This window comes from Mixophyes fleayi, chromosome 7 (genome assembly GCF_038048845.1).
Source record: "Mixophyes fleayi isolate aMixFle1 chromosome 7, aMixFle1.hap1, whole genome shotgun sequence".
NCBI lineage: Eukaryota > Metazoa > Chordata > Amphibia > Anura > Limnodynastidae > Mixophyes > Mixophyes fleayi.
The window spans coordinates 80,969,115-80,990,943 of record NC_134408.1 but is presented as its reverse complement, the minus strand read 5'-3'; positions in this window follow the sequence as shown (position 1 = coordinate 80,990,943).

Genomic DNA, 21,829 nt, shown 5'->3' with positions numbered 1-21,829 from the left:
CGATCTTTGGGAGAGAATGGCTCCTAAGCCAACATTAGAGGCATCTACCTCTAGGAAGAAGGGAAGCGTCACATCAGGCTGTCGAAGAACAGGAGCAGAGGAGAAGGACTCTTTGAGAAACTGGAAAGCTTGAAGGGCCTCAGAGGACCATTGTTTAGTATTGGCCCCTTTACGAGTTAGGGCCACAATAGGAGATGCAATCGAGGAAAAATCTTGAATGAAGCGTCTATAGTAATTGGCAAAACCTAAAAAATGCTGAATTGCACGAAGAGTAGTTGGCTGAGGCCAATGTAATACAGCATTCACCTTTTCTGGATCCATCTGAAGACCAACTCCGGAGACAATATATCCCAGAAATGGAATCTGGGACAACTCGAATGAACATTTTTCTAACTTGCAGAATAATGAATTTTTTCGGAGTCTGGAAAGGACCTCTGCCACATGTTGATAATGAGAAGGCAGGTCCTGAGAAAAGATTAATATGTCGTCCAGATAGACGACGACACAAACATATAACAAGTTCCGGAAGATCTCATTAATGAAACCCTGGAAAACAGCGGGGGCGTTACATAACCCGAAGGGCATTACTAAATATTCATAATGCTCGTCTCTGGTGTTGAAAGCTGTCTTCCATTCGTCACCGGACCTGATTCGAATTAAATTATAGGCACCACGAAGATCCAACTTAGTAGAGATCCGGGCTCCCTTGATACGATCAAATAACTAAGTAATTAATGGAATGGGATACTGATTTTTGATAGTTATGGCGTTAAGTCCACGGAAATCTATGCAAGGACGTAATGACCCATCCTTCTTTTTTACGAAGAAAAAACCTGCTCCAGCGGGAGAGGTAGAAGGTCGAATAAATCCTCGCTGGAGATTCTCTTTGATGTACTCAGATGTTGCTTGAGTTTCAGGTAACGAAAGTGGATACACACGACCCCTGGGAGGAGTCTTGCCAGGTTGAAGATCAATCTGACAGTCCCACGAACGATGAGGAGGAAGACGTTCAGAATGAAGTTTATCAAATACATCGGCAAAAGAAGCATACTGAGGAGGGAGTCCCGGTGAACAAGGTGAAATGCAGGATTGCTGTATCTTGAGAGGAACGACTTGAGAGAGGCAACGATGATGACACTCAGACCCCCAAGACATAACTTGAGGAGTGTGCCAGTCAATCTGGGGAGAATGACGTTGAAGCCATGGAAGGCCTAATACAATCGGACTGGTAGTAACAGGAAGAATTAAAAATGAAATTTCCTCCTGGTGTAATACACCAATTTGAAGGGTTACTGGAGACATACTCTGGGTGATGAGACCATTAATAATGCGTGATCCATCGATAGCAGTCACAGTAATTGGTATTTTCAAAGTAATCACTGGTAGGGACCATTAATTCACGAGGGATTTAGAAATAAAATTTCCTGCAGCTCCAGAGTCAATAAGTGCTTGGGACATGAAAGATTTGGTAGCAAAGGAAACAGTAACATCAAAAGCACAAACTTTTAATTTCGTAGAACATGGAGAGGACTCCAGGAACCCTAACTTCACCTCTCCAGAACTGGTTAGGGCCTGGCATTTCCCGATTTTTTTAGGGCATGAATTGAGCATATGAGTAGAATCAGCACAATAGATACAAAGTCTATTTTTTACTCTTCGGTCCCTCTCCTCTGAAGTTAATTTGGAGCGACCTATCTCCATAGGTACTACTGGAGATGAAACTTGGCGAACTTGAGGACTTGAGCGAAGAGGTGCTTTATATGAAGTTGTTTTTTCAGACTCTCTTTCACGAAATCTCATGTCTACACGATGGCAAAGAGAAATCAAATCTTCTAGAGAAGTAGGTAATTCTTGAGTAGTCAGTGCATCTTTAATTTTATTAGAAAGCCCCTGCCAGAAGGCGGCAATTAAAGCTTCAGTGTTCCACTGAAGTTCAGAGGCTAATATCCAAAACTGAATGACGTACTGGGCTACAGTACGAGAACCCTGACGTAGACGGAGGATGCTGGATGCAGCGGAAATAACACAACCAGATTCATCAAATACACTTCGAAACGTGGAAATAAATTTGGCACTATCTTGTAATAATGGATCATTTCTCTCCCACAGAGGAGAAGCCCATGCGAGAGCTTGTCTGGAAAATAAAGAAATGAGATAGGCCACTCTGGAACGATGAGTAGAGCTTTTTGTGAGGTTGAAGCTCAAAATGAACTGAGCATTGATTTAGAAAACCCCTGCATGTTTTGGGGTCTCCATCATATTTTGAAGGAGTAGGCAGGTGTAGCGTGGAAGCAGTAGACACCTGGGATGGCACTGGGGAAACGGATGAAGGCACAGGAGCATCAACAGTAGCTGTGATATTTTGCGCAGAAGTTCCTTGGGAGGCTAACGCCTGGCAACATTGCAGCAATTGTTGTTAGCGAACATCCTGTTGTTCAATACGGGTAACCAGATACTGCAGCATCTCTTTAGCTGTAGGTTCCGATCCTGGGTCTGTCATGGCCTGATCTTACTGTCACAGGCACTAGGAGTCTTTGCCCAGGATATCACCAGATGATGTTCTTACCAGAGTAATATAGCTGGTACTATGGTCCTCTGGTAGCAGGGTGACAACGGAACAGGAGAATCAGCAGATGGTGAGAGAATGCTCAAGGAAAGTCTATGACTAGCAGCAACTGGTAATGACTTAGATGTATAAACACGAGGAACCAGATGGACAAGTAAACGTGAGGAGAGTCAGTGGTCTGCGTACAGCAAGTTGTACCACTGCTATAGTGAGGAGGAATGTCCAGGAGTAGAGAGGAGGTAGTGAAAGTCAGTGGTCTGCGTATAGCAAGTTGTACCACTGTCTATAGTGAAGGAATGGGTTCCAGGTGCAAGTAGGTAACGGGGAAGTCAGTGGTCTGCGTACAGCAAGTTGTACCACTGCTTATGTGAGAGGATACTTGAAACTGGTGCCAATGGGAAACAGCAGTCAGTGGTCTGCGTTCAGCAAGTTGTACCACTGCTATATATATGTGAGGAGGGGCACGAGGAGGTGAATGGAATATAGAGGATACACGGGCGGCACACAGAACTTGATCCCACGATGATAACCACAATACAATAATAACTGACAAGCGCTGCTTGAAGTATACAAAGTCACTATAGAGATCCAGGTAATAGGAAACAAAGTCAATAGTAACAATAGCTTCAGTAGATGGAAGACTCCGGAGATGAACACAACACAGTCCAGACGGATATGCAACACAATAGCAAAGTCAATGGAAAGTATGCATACCGCGGTTCAGGAGAGCAGGCTGTCAAGGAGAAGTGCAGGGATACCTGAACGGCTGAACGCCGGCAGGAGGAGAGACCACTGGAGGATGAAAGCGGTAATCAGGTTGGTGCAGCACACGAAAGGTAACCGGTAATCAAAGGAGCAATACTCAGGAAGCAGTAGTAAGTAAAACTGGAAACATGATGAACACGGGAAAGTTGAGGCTGTCTGGTATCCGGCAGTAGTAGCGGAGGCAGCGGAGGGGAGACACGCTGAACACAGGAGAATAGAGGCGGTCTGGAATCCGGCAGTAGTAGCGGATAGGAATCAGTGGAGAGCTGACACGATGAACACAGGAGAGTTGAGACGGTCTGGAACCCGGCAGTAGTAACGGAGGCAGCGGAGAGCAGACACGCTGAACACAGGAGAGGTGAGGCGGTCTAGAATCCGGCAGCAGTAGCAGATAGGAATCAGCTGAGTGCAGACACGATGAACAAAGGAGAGTTGAGACGGTCTGAGATCCGACAGCAGTAGCAGATAGGAATCAGCTAAGTGTATACACGATGAACACAGGAGAGTTGAAGTGGTCTGGAAACCACAATCGTAGTAGACAGGAATCAGCTGGAGCTGAATACACGAGGAAACACAGGAACACCTTCAGAGGCTCATGGGGAATGAGACTCCAAGATGAGGCAACTAGGTAATGATCACAGGTGGTTTAAATAGGGAGGGTTGCCTGATCATCCAATTTATTAAAAGCAACAGGTACTGAAGGTTTCATAAGGGCTGCACATGCGCAGACCCTCAGGATGGCGGACGGCCACGGTTCCTGAACACAGGAGAAATGGCACTTACAGTCCGGTGAGTGACAGTAGTATTAGGCAACTGTGAGGTTAAACCACCTTGTGTCTCTAAAGCATTTGTTGATCAGGGCCTTTGTTGAAAGAAACTAACAGCATGGCCCTTGGTCACATTTACATAATAAATGTGTCTGAAGAATAACTTTAATTGCTCAATGTCTTAGCCTATCAGATTGGAGGAAATGTAATGTAGACACTGAAGTCAAAATGTCTCTATATGTACAGTTTTGTGTGTAAGTTAAAAAAAAAGTGGCAATGTCTGCTTTTGGTGACTGTGAAGGGCTGCAAGCACATTAAATGTCATTTCAAACTTTACCAATGCTACATCAGGCATACTTCAATATGTGTAAAAATAACATTATTGTACCGTACTGTTTGTATATAATAGCTTAGTGTTTGTATTTATTCTCTCTACAGATTCTGTGCAGCAGCCCGCTGCACCCGTTGCGGAAGTTGCCCGTGATGTGGAGGCGGCTCCGGTGGATCCAGCTGACCATGTATGGGTGCGGTCACTCTCACGCGCATCCCAAAGACTTCAAAACGCCACTGAAGCACAGAATGTTCACCTGGCACTAATATCGAGCACTGTCCAACACACGGATCAACAATTTACCAGTCTCAATAGCACACTCTCCCCTTTCATGAGCACACACACCTCTTTAATGAGCACACACAACTCTTTAATGACCACACACACCATCCAAATGGATACTTTAAATACCACATTGTCAAATATCGCAACACTCCTGGGTGATCTCTTGCATGCCCACTCCCAACGCACCTCTGGCACATTCCCTTCACCCAGTTCAGATTATTTTTTCACCAGCCCCCATACCCAATTGGCTGGTGGCTCAAACCTCCCTGTTGTGTCTGACTCCTCCCTCCCTGATGTTTCTGGTGCGTCCACCATCCCTGTTGTGTCTGACTCCTCCCTCCCTGTTGTTTCTGGTGCGTCCACTATCCCTGTTGTGTCTGACTCCTCCCTCCTTGTCCCAAACCTATGTCGTCTTATGTGTTTGGCATCTGCCCGTGGCTTAGCCCCCCCCCTGTCGTGGTCCCTTCCCAATCCCCTGTCGTGGTCCCTTCCCAATCCCCTGTCGTGGTCCCTTCCCAACCCCCTGTCCATGAGCCTGCACGTTCACATCGTTGGACACAATCCGTTTCCCGTGCAGGTTTGGCTGGTTCCTCTGACTCCTCTACATCACGGGTGACAAGAAGTAGGAGTCGGACACAGTCCAGTCCAACACCATATAAAAAGCCGAAAAAAAATGATTTTGATTTTGGGGATTAAACCTTATCATTTAATATATTGCAAAAAATATATGTATTTTTGTGTAACAAATAAAGTGATATTTACTAAAGAAAGTATGTGTTTCTTTATTTTCTATTGCATAATCTATTATGGTTTCTTATAAGCAATACTTGTTATCAAGTCTAAGCAAAGTATTATCTCAGAACACACGCCCAGAATCATTAAGGTTCTTTAAGGAATAAGTATCTAATTTTAGTGTGGTGTCCAAAAGGAAGGGCCAGATTGATTAAGGTTCATAAATGAAGAGGATCCTTATTACAATATTCTGGGAGAAAGCATGTAAAAATGCAAGGGGGAGTAAATTAGGAAACGGTTTCTTGCAAAAGTTAAATACTGTCTGTATTTTAATATAGTGCACCAATACTTGTTATCTTATTTGAAAACGGAAATTTTAAGTTCATCTAGGAGCTCTCCTACCCCAAACACAAACTGAAAGCTCATTTTATTTAACATACCCCTACAATGCCACATGGTTTTGCCTGACTTAGTTACTTTGCCTTAACTTTCCAGAATGATTCAGGGCCATGGTTTGGTCAAGAAGACTTAAACAACAAGTTTATCAAGGTAAGCTTCTGAATGAATTCGCCTCAGTGTTTCTTTCTTTGTGTGAGTAAATGTTTTGAAAACAAGCGTGCAACTACTACAGTGCCCCTTTATAGGTTGCCAAAATCATCCTGTAAAGGAAGTATTGCATTTGTAAACTGTAACCTGACACAAAGGAGCCACAAAAAACAGGTGCTAATGGCACCAAAATACTCCAAACAATTTTTGACATAATGCCACAGGGCAATTATTATTAACTACTATTCTGAACCGTTATGAATGTAGAAAATTGCAAAATATCTAATAAGGCATTTGCATTTAAGAATAGTACTAATGCACAGTGTGTGGTATACCGATCACCCTTTAGCATAACGCTTGTTTAAATGTTACTTAATGTCCTTATTGCACTAAGCACATATAGTTAGTGTGTCAAATTGGGATCTTAGCCGCACTTACCCCATCCACCGCTGTCATATCACGGCTACCTGGGTCCCTTCTGGTCGTCTGCAACATTCCCGTCCTCCACACCTCCATTTGAAAACAAACACACACTGTTTGTTCTGCTGCATGAGCGCGGGCATCTTGGATGCAGTCAGGTGATCATTCCAGACCAACCAGATTCACCAGCTGTGATAACATGAACTGATCAGACAATAGTTGGTTTGGACACCCTATTTAAACCTGATGCTGTGATCTGTTCATTGCCCGAACAACACACTTCTCTCCAGAGGATAGATCTTGGCTTCAGTGTTCTGGCCTGCATTTCAAAAGCTGAGTTTCTGACCACATTTCCAGACTGGTCATTCCCCTGCTAAATTTGACAATCATCAAGAACATGAGCAGGAAGATGATCCAGTGTGCTAGGTTCTTATTCAGTCCTGCTCCAGCTAGTCCCAAGGGTCTCAAATTGGATCAAGAAATACAGACAACCGTGACATTTTGACACAATATAAGTGTGTATGTAGTCTTGTGTGAGCTGTTTGCTGTGTGCCTGGCTAATCATGTAAGAAGGACACTAAAAACATGGCACTTTGGATATGGTTTACTCTGGCAAAGAAACACACCCTCTAATCCAATTAAGTAGACAACACATTATCTACATCACCTAGTGATGGATATCCAAGATGTAGTTTGTCACCCAAATTGCTTGATCCAGTCGTGATTTTTCTCAACTCTATGGTCTGATTCCACAATTGCATGACAGTTTTAAACAATTTGGAATCCTTGATACCTTATTTTTCCAAACTGACCTTAGAGTTTATTTACTTATGAACACTGTGATTCATTCATTGCTATACTGGCCACGACACTAGGTTTTTGCTCCCTTCCAGGTGTGGATTCAATTTAAGCAAAGCCAAGCTAATTGACATCACGTGCAAATTATTATAATTGATCGTTTGGTATGTTGAGATTTCTTGTAAATACAGATACAGGTACCCATTGCACATGATCACTGGGCCTGAATGATTAAGGATGTTAAAAGATTTGTATCCTTATTTCAGTGTCCTGGACAAAACCATTTTACAATGGAAGTGGTGCAAATGTGTGTTGTGCTTTGCTCATAAGTTAAATACTGACTGTTTTTTCATGTAACACACACATAACAAGATTAAATTTCAATGTAGTTATAAGCTATTAAGTTTGTGTCAGACATGTAAAAACAGTTAGTGTTTAACCCTTGTGCCAAACAAAACACACATTTGCACCACTTCCATTGTAACATGGTTTTGTCCAGGACACTGAAATAAGGATACTATTCATTTAAGATCCTTAATGAATCAGGCCCACCATCTATAAATCAAAAAATTAGGTTGCCTCGCATAACAAATCAAACATCAACAATAGCAACCAGACATTAAACCATCAAATGACTGTGTTCTCGGCCAGACACTCTTGGATTAAATGGTGTTCTTAAATGTTTTTTTACATGGACCCATCATCCTTAAGGCAAGTAATTTTTCCCTGTTGGTTTGTAGTTCCCTTGGCCAAGCCATGGCCAAATGCAAGAGCTGCAAATTAGTCTTTACATTTACTAGCATGTTGAAACAGTCAATGCTTCTATTATGGGCCAAACTAACACAATTTAATATTTACACACACACTGACATATGATTTGAAGTCAAACCCAGCTGGAATGTGCCTTTTTTCGATATTGTCTATTTACAGAGGGCAATCTAACTGAACTTTGCATTGACACAAAATTACCCATGTATACACCACAATAAAATTGAAAACATACATTGTCAGGGGCAACAAACATGTCAAGTGACTGCTGGCAAACAATGTGTGTCATCAGACTAATGTAACTAGTGCTAATTTGGAATAACTGTGTTGGCTGTAATCTCAAATTTCACAGCCTGGACCAATTACCAAACTAGGTGAAGTATTACTTATCACAACAATGAAACATTATAAATACACCATGAAAAGGGTGTATACTGGATTATTTGCTGCTCCAAAGGTGGGTTACACATAATGTTAATCTGCCCTTGTAGCAAGACTCTACTAGCTTAGAACAGTAACGCATTTCCCATCATTGTTAGTGTTGGGTTTGTGTCTGGCTTTTGGGTGTTGGGCCACTTAGAAACAAAGTGCCACTAGCACAAGAGAAAGATTGTTATCCTGTTTGGGCAAGGGCCAAAAGTTGGTAGTGTTTGACGTAAGGGCACGTCCATTTTGGATTTATTTGTATACGTTACAAATGTATATTTGCCTTCATTGCTAAGCACATACCATGTTCCCTCTAAAAGGTTAAAGTGTAATAGAAATTTACTACCAAGCAAACCAACACACATACAAACCACAAAACTACCCTCATTTGCTATAACTGAACATTAACACCATAGAGTGTGTTTGTAGGCTATGGTGTGTCTGTGGCAAGGCACAAAAGAACCACACATTTAAGTAATATATTTTCAAAATACACCTGTACCACAATAGTTATGAAAGCACTACACATGGATTTATGTGTTTTGAAACACAAATCACTGCACTATAGTAATGGTTAAAAATGGCATGACAACAGATTGCTAAGACATTAGCAGCATAGGATATCTTTATTACATCAAAGAATCCAAACGTGCTACCAAAAACAGAGCAAAGAAGTCAATGGTGTGTGTGGCAAGGCTCCTTGGATGAAGAGATGACAATCTGGCCAGACTGAAGAGAGACATAAGCAGGCTAGGAGCTCTGGAGAAAAACTTCAACATGTAGTGAGACACAAATTGCACAACTCCAAAATCCACGCCAACGCGCCCTGTGAAATCAGAAACAAGCATTTAATATGGCAATATTAGCTCTAAAAAAACTAGCATTTAGGTATCTAGTGGATGACTTGTTAATCAAGAAGTTTACCACTGTATTTAAATGTGTAATTAAGCAGGTAATAATCTACACAATAGTGTCTCATAATGGCTTGCGTGTTTGAGCTATATCTTTGAATCTGATTTTACTATTTGACATGATTACAAACCCCAAAACCATAGGTTACATACCTAGCATATGTTTGGTTTGCACACCCAGACATTCCAGGCTTAGTAACGACGGGCCTGATTCATTAAGGATCTTAAATGCAGAGGTATCTTATTTCAGTTTCCTATACAAAGCCATGTTATATTGCAAGGGGTGCAAACTAGATTTCTGTTTTGCACATCAGTTAAATACTGACTGATTTTTAATGTAGCACACAAATATCAACTTTTAATTTCAGTGTACAAATAAGCTATCAAGTATTTGTGTACTACATGAAAAAACAGTCAGTATTTAACTGATGTGCAAAACAGAAAACCCCTTGCAATATAACATGGCTTTGTCCAGGAGACTGAAATAAGATACCTCTTCATTTAAGATCCTTAATGAATCAGGCCCAACATTATTGTATGGAGCACACTCACTTTACCGTCACATTTTAGTGCTGATAACACTATACTACTTACATTTGTCAACACACTTCACCATGGCAACATCCACCAACTCCAAAGGAAAGTGCAATAGCACAAAGGGCAGCACTCCAGGCCAAGTGTTAGATACAGGCTGAAGATATAAGAAAAACAAACAAAGTGTGAAAAATAACCACTACAACACACTATATGTGCCAAACAATAGCCTATAAACCTCACGTGGTTAAATGACCAGAGTTAGGGTAAATTACATAATTAAACACTTAGCAAGGCCATTATGACACTAGGGGACATCGACATATTAGACCATTACCACCTTTTGTGACTTAGCTAATACAAGCATCAAGTGTGCAAAGTCTGGACTGGGCAAACTGTAGCAAACATTTAAACCAAACTTTATTAATTTGGATACATTAGGCTGTAGATTAGATCCAACACACTATGGTGCATTTAGCAAAAGACATTGAGGAAAATCTTTGAGCCATCAAAATATACTTTCTACACACATTGTCAATGTAAAATACAGGTTGCCATGCCTTTTTTCATATTATTACACATATCACTATCACACCAGTCCATGTCTAATAATATTGACATTTGGACTTTCCATACCATATATAATCTAACCTTCAATAAGCTTGCAGATGATTTCACCACACAGCTTTTAAATGTGAAGATACAAAAAGTGCAAACAAATACATTACCTCTAAAATAACGCACCACAACATAGCTCCTGAAGTTGGAGCCACGCACTGCTTCACGAGGGGGGTCTACTAAATCTTCCTCCTCCGCCTCCTACACTTTGCATTGTCTGCCACAAATGACACAACCAATACTTACAATGTAGTCGTTATTCATCCTTTCGCTTAACGGTGTAAAAGGACAGTCCATAAGTAGATGAAAGTCATGTTGAAGGTGATTTTTTGATAAATTAAAAAAAAAAAAAAAAAGGGACAGAAACCATATTGATTGTCCAAACACCATCTATTCATATAGAACCACCACCAAAGTGCTTGCAAACGTTATACTTACCATCGCCATAGACACTTTCACAAATCACATTACTTACATAACAATTTATGTGGCGTACGAATGTGAAGGGAGTTAAACACTAAATACAGAGTGTTAATGTGTCTTTAAGGTAGGGCTAAAAAACCACACCTAAAACAAAGTGATTAGGTAACCGAAAAAATAACCTAACATGCCCATTCTTACTGCAAGGTGTTTTCACAAGGGGTATGTAATAAACAATCTCTGGTTTCTACTTACCACACACACAGACAAATGTGTAATGTAGACATCCAATTGCAAGACACAACAATATCACAATACACGGCCAATATCTGTGGGTGGAGGGTAAACAGGTAACAACTCAATAAATATAGATGGATCATATTTAATCATTTCACTACATTCTAGAGGTCTCTATGCAGGGCTGCTTCTTAATTATACACAGTTGCCTCAATATTCTAACTCTGCAACTAAGCAAAGACTTTCCACTAACTTTCAACATAAAAACCAATAGCATTAAGACCTTTCTGCATCATTTTCTATCTCTAACTCACCAACACCTCCCCAATAAATAAACATACTGAGTGCTGAGCAAGGTACAGCAATAAACAGCTGAGATTAAGAAACATTTCACCATTAGGCCTACTTACCCAGAACTGTGAAACTCCCAACAACACAGAAGTGCAAGCAAGGTATTTTTAACTACCACTGTAATTAGTGAATTAACTGCAGGCGAGTACGCCGAAGAGTATGCGGGAGAGACGTCATTAAGAGCACACAGGTGCGTTCGATTGCAATAAGTGTGTTTTTGCCTAAAAGTCACCTGCCATGTTAGCAAAGTAGATTCAATGTACGGTAAGTGGAGATTTCAAAGATTATTACTGATGCAATTCATGCGCTAAATTAACATGTGTAAACTTTATATGTGACACTATAGTGTAGTGATTATGTATTCCACCCACCAATACTAAGTGCAGGAGTTAAAGCCCACAAGTCAACCCTAAGCACAAAGCGATTTAGGAGCCTCCATTAAGCGTACTCACTAAAGTATAAAAATATAAATACATATGCAAATGCTCGTAACTTAGGGCAAGATTCGCAATGCGCTCATTCTTTATTTTTTTTGTGGTGAAGTGTTTGCAGCTACTGCTGCTTTAGTCAAACAATTATTTTTAGTTATGTGTGTGTGTATGTAGGGTTATGAATTTAATAGCACGTTATCCGTCATGCCGTTAATAATAAATGCTACCTAAGACAGCGATTCAGCTGTCCAAAATAGTTATTGTGCAGTTTGGTGTGGGTGTTTCAATCTGAAGTATACCTTAGTGGATATAGAAATGACCTTGCAATGATAAGCTAATGAGTTTGACCCCCGAATGATGCGTGTATGTGGCTTCCCTTTGTTTTTGAGTGTATTTATTCCACTCTGTGACTTATCTAAGAGTGCTTTTGTATATGGTTTGGTGTGTAATCTGCCTATATGTCATGTGTGATCACTTACAACACATCAAAGGAGTTGTTGCAAAATACTTTATTGCAAAGACATAGTAAATATGTACTGGCACAAGTAGAAAAAGCTAAGTGATTACCCCAAAAAGAAAACAAAAAAATGCAATATTAATATACTTTTGGTCAGTATTAATGAACATGTATATATTTCAATATGCATACATTTTTACTCACCCTGTACCAATTCTTACAGTGTATAATATTTGAAAGTATTTGGAGTTTTCACCATGTTTTAAGGACACCAACTTATGATAGAAGTTGCTGCTCATCTTTCATTGTTATTCTATTCTCTTGTCATCACCACTTGTACAGTGGTGTAGCAGTTAGCCAATCCACCTTGCAAGCTTGCAAACGTGTGTTCAAGTCCTCACTAATTCACTTGTCTCTTAGGGATCATTAATATCCTTACAATATTTGTGTTGCTGTTAAAAGTGTCCCTGTGGTAATAGTATGCTTTGCTTAAATTAGCAAAAATAATGCGTGTAAATACAAAAAATATAGTGTACAGTTATTATATGTGTATTATTATTTTAATGTATTGAAAACGCACTATCAACAACTGTGAAATCAGCCATGTTACATATTGAGACTATTGATAATGGATATAGAAATTAGTTTCCAGAAACAACAGTATAAGGGATCAACTAAGACTTTAAACTTTAAAAAGGCAAATTTTAATATGCTAAAGGAGTCTATAAAGAGCATAGACTGGGACAAAGCCTTTGAAGGAAAAAATACGGAAGAAATGTGAGCTGTCTTTAAAATGTTGTTGGAAACATACACGTATAAGTTCATTCCTATGGGAAATAAATGTAAAAGAATTAAGTCTAAACCAATGTGGCTAAATAAAAAGGTAAGGGAAGAAATGCAAAGGAAGAAGCGTGCATTTAAATTGTTTAAGTCTGAAGGGTCAGAGGAGTCCTTCCATAGGTACAAGGAATGTAATAAAACATGCAAAAAGGAAATTAGATTGGCTAAATTAGAAAATGAAAGGCACGTTGCAAAAGAAAGTAAGACAAACCCCAAAAAGTTTTTTAAGTATATAAATGGCAAAAGGATTAAAAAAGATAATATAGGACCCCTAAGAAGTGAGATGGGTGAATTGATAAATGATACTAAGGAAAAAGCAGAGATATTAAACACGTTCTTTTCTTCAGTATTTACCAGAGAGGAACAAATGGCAGAAGTAATACATAAAAATGGAAATGAAACCATGCCATTAATTAATACTTGGTTGTCAGAGGAAGAAGTCCAAAGGCGACTGAAGAATATTAAGATAAATAAAGCTCAAGGTCCAGATGGCATACACCCAAGGGTCCTTATGGAATTAAACTCGGAAATAGCTAGACCGCTATTCTTAATTTTCAGAGATTCAATCTCATCAGGCTCAGTACCAAGGGATTGGCGAATAGCAGATGTGGTGCCGTTGTTTAAAAAGGGGACGAGATCACAACCAGAGAATTATAGACCTGTAAGCCTGACATCAATAGTGGGGAAACTACTGGAAGGTATTTTAAGGGACAGTATTCAGGATTACTTGGTACGCAATAAAATTATTAGTGGGAATCAACATGGATTTGTGAGGGATAGGTCATGTCAAACTAATCTAATTAGTTTCTACGAGGAAGTTAGTGGGAACTTAGACATGGGCAGGACAGTAGATGTAGTCTACTTAGATTTTGCAAAGGCCTTTGATACAGTGCCACACAAGAGGTTGGTTTACAAAATAAGGGAACTGGGTCTAGAAAACAACATTTGTACTTGGATCGAAAACTGGTTAGAGAATAGGGAACAGAGAGTTGTGATAAATGGAACATTTTCTAATTGGTCAAAGGACTTAAGTGAAGTTCCTCAAGGTTCCGTGCTGGGACCACTCCTTTTTAATATATTTATTAATGACCTTGGTGATGGTTTAGAGAGTAAAGTTTCTATTTTTGCAGATGACACTAAACTCTGTAAGGTAATAAAATCAGAGCAAGATGTACCTTCTCTACAGAGGGACTTAAATAAACTGGAGGATTGGGCGGCTAAATGGAATATGAGGTTTAACACAGATAAATGTAAGTTTATGCATTCAGGGATCAAAAACAAGAACGCAATCTATAAATTAAATGGAATTAATTTGGGAGAATCTATAATGGAAAAGGATTTGGGAGTGCTCGTAGACAGTAGACTTAGCAATAGTGCTCAATGTCAAGCAGCAGCTGCAAGGGCAAACAAAGTATTGGCATGCATAAAAAGGGGCATAGATGCAAGGGAAGACAGTGTAATTTTGCCACTGTATAAATCATTGGTAAGACCTCATCTTGAATATGCAGTACAGTTCTGGGCACCACTCTATAAAAAAGATAATTTGGAACTAGAAAGGGTTCAGAGAAGGGCGACAAAATTGATAAAGGGTATGGAGTCATTAAGTTATGAGGAAAGGTTAGCCAGTTTAGGCACGTTTACTTTAGAAAAGAGGCGCCTAAGGGGAGATATGATTACTATGTACAAATACATTAGGGGTCAATACAGAGAGCTTTCATGGGAACTTTTTACCCCAAGGACCATACACAGGACTCGTGGTCATCCCCTAAGGTTAGAGGAGAGGAAATTTCACAACCAGCAAATGAAGGGGTTCTTTACAGTAAGGGCAGTCAAGATATGGAATTCATTGCCAGGGAAGGTTGTGATGGCAGATTCAATAGCTATGTTTAAGAAAGGGTTAGACAAATTTTTAGCGGAAAGGTGTATCCAGGGATACGACCGTTAATTTAAAATAAAGGATAGTAGTGGATATAGGGTAAAAATTGGATTGCAATATTGAGTCTGGGGGGATTTTCAAAAATGAAACAGATGGGCGGTTGCCTACTCTGGATTAATTTCAAATATAAGTGCAGGATCGCAGGAGATCCAAAATAGGTTGAACTTGATGGACTGGTGTCTTTTTTCAACCTCATCAACTATGTTACTATGATAATGTTAGTTGTTGAGAATCGAAAGAGATTTATAATAAATATTAAAGGCAAAGTCGAATGTTTGGCCAACAGTTTAACATAATTTAGAAAATTACCCATGCACTGTGCACTCGATTCCAGCAGCCGGAATGAATGGGGAATGCACTCAGCCAACCATTCCGGCAGTGGAATGCAGTGTGCACTCCATTCCAACCCTAAGGGCCTAAATATGATTATACATGTTAGACCTGGCAGTGGCAGCTAGTAGAAAGGTGTGTGTAAAGGCAAGAGGATTTTTTACAATACAATCACAGTAATGGAACATTGTATATATATATATATATATATATATATATATATATATATATATATACATATATACATACATATATATATATATATATATATATATATATTTGTATTTTTTTTTTACATTTCTGATTAAAATACCAAATATTTATATGTGTGTTTGTTTAGCATATTTTTTTATATTTTTTCATACGCAGAGTATGCTTCTAAAGGCTTTTAATAGTTGTTTGCGCTAGGTGTTTTGGATTTAAACATGACCCTGGCCTTCCTTAACTTTTGTGAAAGATTTGAGACAGGAGTGACGTCAGTTTCACTTAACTGCACAGAGGGAACGCCTAATATTCGCAAGTGAAAAAGCATAACGCCTACCTTACTAAAATGATATCTCATCTCCGCCCAGTCCGCGCCTACTCTCCGCCCATTCCCACCCCTTTGTTCTCAAGTGGTCAGCCGCCATCTCAAATATATTTGCGTTGTTCTTTGAGATTGCGTTGACTTTGAGTGCTGTATCTGCTGTGAATGCACAGCGTATGTGGTGTTTTGCGCATCTCAAGTCACGTTTCGCGCATGCGCAGAACAAATTAGCAGATGCATATGCGTTTGCGTTCTTTGATGAATCAGGCCCTATGTCAGTAACTAAATACAAAAATTAACATTACATACAATAATAATATATCACATAAAATGGGTAAACAACAAAATTGCAAAGGGAAAAGGAAAATATAAATGTAAATACAATAACCTAAACCCAAAATAATAATACAAATATATACCAAATGAAGCTATTAATCACCTAACTTTCCTTCATAATATGCTGTTGATTTCAAAGTCAATATTCATCCCCTTTGGGGCCAGGGTTTTCAATTTCATTCCTACCTTATTGTTTTTCCTATTGAAATCACCTCCTCTCCAATCCCGTTGGACCTGAGTGACCAACGATTGTTGTCATATTGTCTCTCCTGAATTGGGAATTCTACCTATGAGCTGCTCGAGTTAGTTTGAGTGATTTGATTGTAGTGCTTTTCCTCTTGTAATCGAAATTTTGGTGGAAATTGCTGTTGATAGGCTCCAATTCACTCCGCGTCTGCTCTTGGCCGGATCCAGATCCAGAATATGCGAAGAAATAACAAGTGAAGTCAATGCCGTGGCACCAATAAGGTGCAAGGTGACTGAGGTCCAAAAAAGGTAAATATTATTAAAGTCATTTTATGGCTTACCAATAAAACATTGTCCATTGCTATTGTTGTGGTTCCAAAGCACAAAGATATTTAATTGCAATATATAGCAGGATTTACAGCAAGCCATTATTACGCATAAAAGATATTGCAATAAAACAATATTAATCAATTTGGTTTGCTTCATCCAATTATTTGACTTCCACAGTCCACCCTTTGAGAGTAATCCTAACACTCTCACCCTAAAATTTTATTTCAGGATCTCAGTAGTGCGTTTCATTTTTCTGTAATGCATGTCCCCATTTACGTATGACCACACTGTCTGTGGATATCAGTCAGGTTACCATAAAAGAAAAACATAATCCTAGAAACACTTTTCTTTTCCTATGGAACATATACCTTTGGAGCGCAGAGTTAACCTTCTGTATGCCCTTCACCCACATATGTAATACATTATCTGGAAGGATACAAAGTACAATAAAATATGTAACAACAATATAGAATATTCTACTAAAGTTCTTCATGCCTAGCATGTTCATCTGTACGAAGCATGTCTTGTAGCTTATATGACATTTAAATAATAAATTTTCACCAATATCATCATCCTACATCTGTTAACAATCTGATTTATGATCTCCTTCAACCTTTGTAGTTAATACACTAAAATAATATCAATGGGTTTTTTATATCATAACTTGTGGGGCATGCTACTGTCTGTTCATTCTGTCCAGTCTCCCAAGACTCAAGTTTCTTTGAACGTGAAACGAAGAGCGGCCTGCCAAACATTGGGAGACTTCAAACTAAGGGACCTAGCTGTATTACCTTTACTTTACTGACCTCCCACCCCATAATTCAGTTACTTCAGAAATATTTAGTGCAAAGAGAACTAGTCCTACTTGATATAATCTCTGAGGCACGTGTGAGTACACCCAGTATTCAGTTTGGTCTAAAACCTTAACCACCCAAGAATGACAATCATTCTCATGGATGCCCGTTCGAGTCCAAATTATTACTGGACTGGTATCACTGGATGCACCTCTCTTCAACTATGGGGTCAAAGTACTTACGGACACAATACTCCTCAGACAATAGCCCCTCACGCTGTCTCCGAGCTCCAAGGTTAATACATTTTCCTTTTACCCCTGAATTGAATAAAGTAATTGGCTGGAATGATTGTGCTAACAACTTCTCCTTCATCCCCACTTCCTCAATATCACTACCTTAACCAGCCTCTGTCACCTGTTCACAATTGAAAGTATTGACTGTCCTAAAAAGAGAATGAGATAAGAGAAACACTGGACAGGGAAAAACAGGAAAAACTGCTGCTCCATGCTGGATAATAGTCTTTGCAGAGCTCAGATGTTGTTAACTGCAATCTTGGGTCTCCTGCAACAGATTCACAAGTGTAATAGGAAACTTCTCCGGGTGTTGACTCCTCTGCAGTGGATGGAATGGGTACAAGTGTCTCTCTGCTACTCCTAGGGATGTGATGCTGGTCATCAACACTTGGTAGCTGTCTGTCAAACAGTTTGAGCGTAGGAAATTACAGTCCATAACATACTCTCCCAGTCCACCTTCGTATTAGTTAGTATTACATATTTGGAGACAGTGTTTCGAACGTCCTTTGTTGCTGTCTCACTATTTGTTTTCCTTTACAAGATCTTGAACAGTCTCTCTATTATAAACTCATCTCAGGGAAAGTCAAAAGTATTTTCAAATGGTAACAGGTTTCAGAGGTGGCTTAGGTGTGATTCTGATAGTGGGGAGGAGAAGAGGCCAAAGCTACCGGCCACTCCAATCTAGTTTCAACCTTCATTCTAATCAATTCGTTCTAGCTAGTATAGTTTACTCTTTTTTCCCACTGGCTTGTGGCTGATAAAGAGTATGTAACTTACTATTACTGCCCATATGTTGTACTCATTATCTAAATGCTATTACTAGTAAGAATTAATACCCTTATCACCTTCTATATATCTCTAGGGATACCATATCTATTAACACAAATCTTAAATATGGCACAGCAATATTAGAGACATTTGAATAAACCTTTACCCAGATATATTTCATCAGTACAACAGTATGTACTTGAGAATCCTGCAAGGTGGCAATTAGATGGAGTTGATTTGTTTTACCTGGAGAAAGTCCATCTGTAGAAGGGGTATGGGATGGCTCTATTGGTATTGTCTTCCTGACATTTTCACTCAATCAAGTAAGACAGGACATTGCTTTCCTACTAGCTTGAGAAGAAATGTCTGATGCAAACCAGAATGCTTTTACCAGCTTGCACATACCTTATTTATCCAGACCATGTACTGCTTCAGCTAGGCCTGGAAGATACACTCTGGGAGCCACAGGCCTACCTTGTCTATCTCTCCAGAGTCCAGAGGACTCCTGACCACATCCCTTCACCTTCCAGACCGCTTTTTTTCTGTAGGTAACACAAATGTTATATTTTAACTAATTCATGTGTGATTGCAATTTTAAAAAACAAAAAATCATTGATTTGTCGGTTGTCATATTTAACTTGACAGCTTTGTCCACCCTTTTATTAAATGCATGTGTGCAAGCTTGAACTTAAATAACAGCTACTTCAGTTGGTAACTTTGTCACTGTCACAAGTCCTTCATGTAATGTGAGTGTTCTACTCATGTACTGCTATTGTCAGAAAAAGTTCCTTAGTCCCCTCAACATCGCCCCCTATCCTAGAAAAATACTCAACAGCAATGTATATCAACTGATTTACCCTCTACCAACTCACATGCCATTTTCAATCCCGCAAGTTCAGCTACCTGGCTAAGTGAGGAGGACAGAGGGGTCAATTTTTATAGCACCTTTGTCAATTATAACAATTTCCGGTACATGTCTATCTAATTATGAAAAATATAAAAAAAACATAAACATTTTACGTTTTCTAAAGGGTTTCACTTATGCCAAGTCTTGTGGAAAAAAACTTACTCAAATGTTCTACACAGAGATGCATAACTGTATATCTACCTAATTTCAACTTCAACTTCAACTAGTCTCCTGTCTCCTTTCACCCTTTGTGCATCTAAAGGCACACTTTGTACACTTTGCTCAGGAGACAAAAGGCAGATACCACATACAATCTATAAAATATGAATCCCTTCTCCACTACAAAACTCCTGCTTAAAATCAGCAACTCCTATAAGCATAAAAAAAAAACTTAGCTACAATCGTGACTATGTTAGTGTAGTATGCACCCCTAATTCTGTCAAAAATGTCATAGCCCCATGTGTGAGACAATATCTCAAGTATTGGACCTTTGTCTGGCATGGCTGTGATCCATCTCCTTGAAACTTACATAGTAACATAGTTGAAGAGGTTGAAAGAAGACACCAGTCCATCAAGTTCACCCTATTTTGGATCTCCTGCAATCCTGCACTTATATTTGAAATTGATCCAGAGTAAACAACCGCCAATCTGATTCAATTGTTTAAATCCTCCCAGACCCAATATTACAGACCTATTTTTACCCTATATCCACTAGTACATTCATTTTAATTAATAGTCATATCCCTGGATACACTTTTCCGCTAAAAATGTGTCTAACCCTTTCTTAAACATATCTATTGAATCTGCCATCACAACCTTCCCTGGCATTGAGTTCCATATCTTGACTGCCCTTACTGTAAAGAACCCCTTCCTTTGGTGGTTGTGAAATTTTCTCTCCTGTGACCTTAGGGGGTGAGCGCGTGTCCTGTGTATAGTCCTTGGGGTAAAAAGTTCCCATGAAAGTTCTCTGTATTGACCCTTAATGTATTTGTACATAGTAATCATATCTCCCCTTAGACGCCTCTTTTCTAAAGTAAACATGCCTAAACTGGCTAACCTTTCCTGATAACTTAATAACTTAATACCCTTTATCTATTTTGTCACCTTTGTCTGAACCCTTTCTAGTTCCAACTTATCTATTTTATAGAGTGGTGCCCAGAACTGTACTGCATATTCAAGATGAGGTCTTACCAACGATTTATACAGTGGCAAAATTACACTTCCCTTGCATCTATGCCCCTTTTTATGCATGCCAATACTTTGTTTGCCCTTGCAGCTGCTGCTTGACATTGAGCACTATTGAGCACTATTGCTAAGTCTACTGTCTACGAGCACTCCCAAATCCTTTTCCATTATAGATACTCCTAAATTACTTCCATTTAATTTATAGATTGTGTTCTTGATCCCTAAATGCATAACCTTACATTAATCTATGTTAAACCTCATATTCCATTTGGCCGCCCAATCCTCCAGTTTATTTAAGTCCCCTTGTAGAGAAGCTACGTCTTGCTCTGATTTTATTACCTTACAGAGTTTAGTGTCACCTGCAAAAATAGAAACTTTACTCTCTAAACCATGACCAAGGTCATTAATAAATATATTAAAAAGTAGTGGCTCCAGCACGGAACCTTGAGGTACTCCACTTAAAACTTTTGACCAATTAGAAAATGTTTCATTTATCACAACTCTCTGTTCCTTATTCTCTAGCCAGTTTTCAATCCAAGTACAAATGTTGTTTCCTAGACTCAGTTCTCTTATTTTTTAAACCAAACTCTTGTGTGGCACTGTATCAAAGGCCTTTGCAAAATCTACATCTACTGTGCTGCCCTGGTCTAAGTTCCCACTAACTTCCTCATAGAAATTAATCAGATTAGTTTGACATGACCTATCCCTCACAAATCCATGTTAATTCCCACTAATAATCTTATTGCGCACCAAGTAAACCTGAATACTATCCCTTAGTATACCTTCCAGTAGTTTCCCCACTATGGATGTCAGGTTTACAGGTCTATAATTCTCTGATTGTGATCTTGTCCCATTTTTAAACAGCGGCACCACATCTGCTATTCGCCAATCCCTTGGTACTGAGCCTGATGAGATTGAATCTCTGAAAATTAAGAATAGCGATCTAGCTATTTCTGAGTTTAGCTCCATAAGGACCCTTGGGTGTATGCCATCTGGACCTGGAGTTTTATTTATCTTAATATTCTTCAGTCGCCT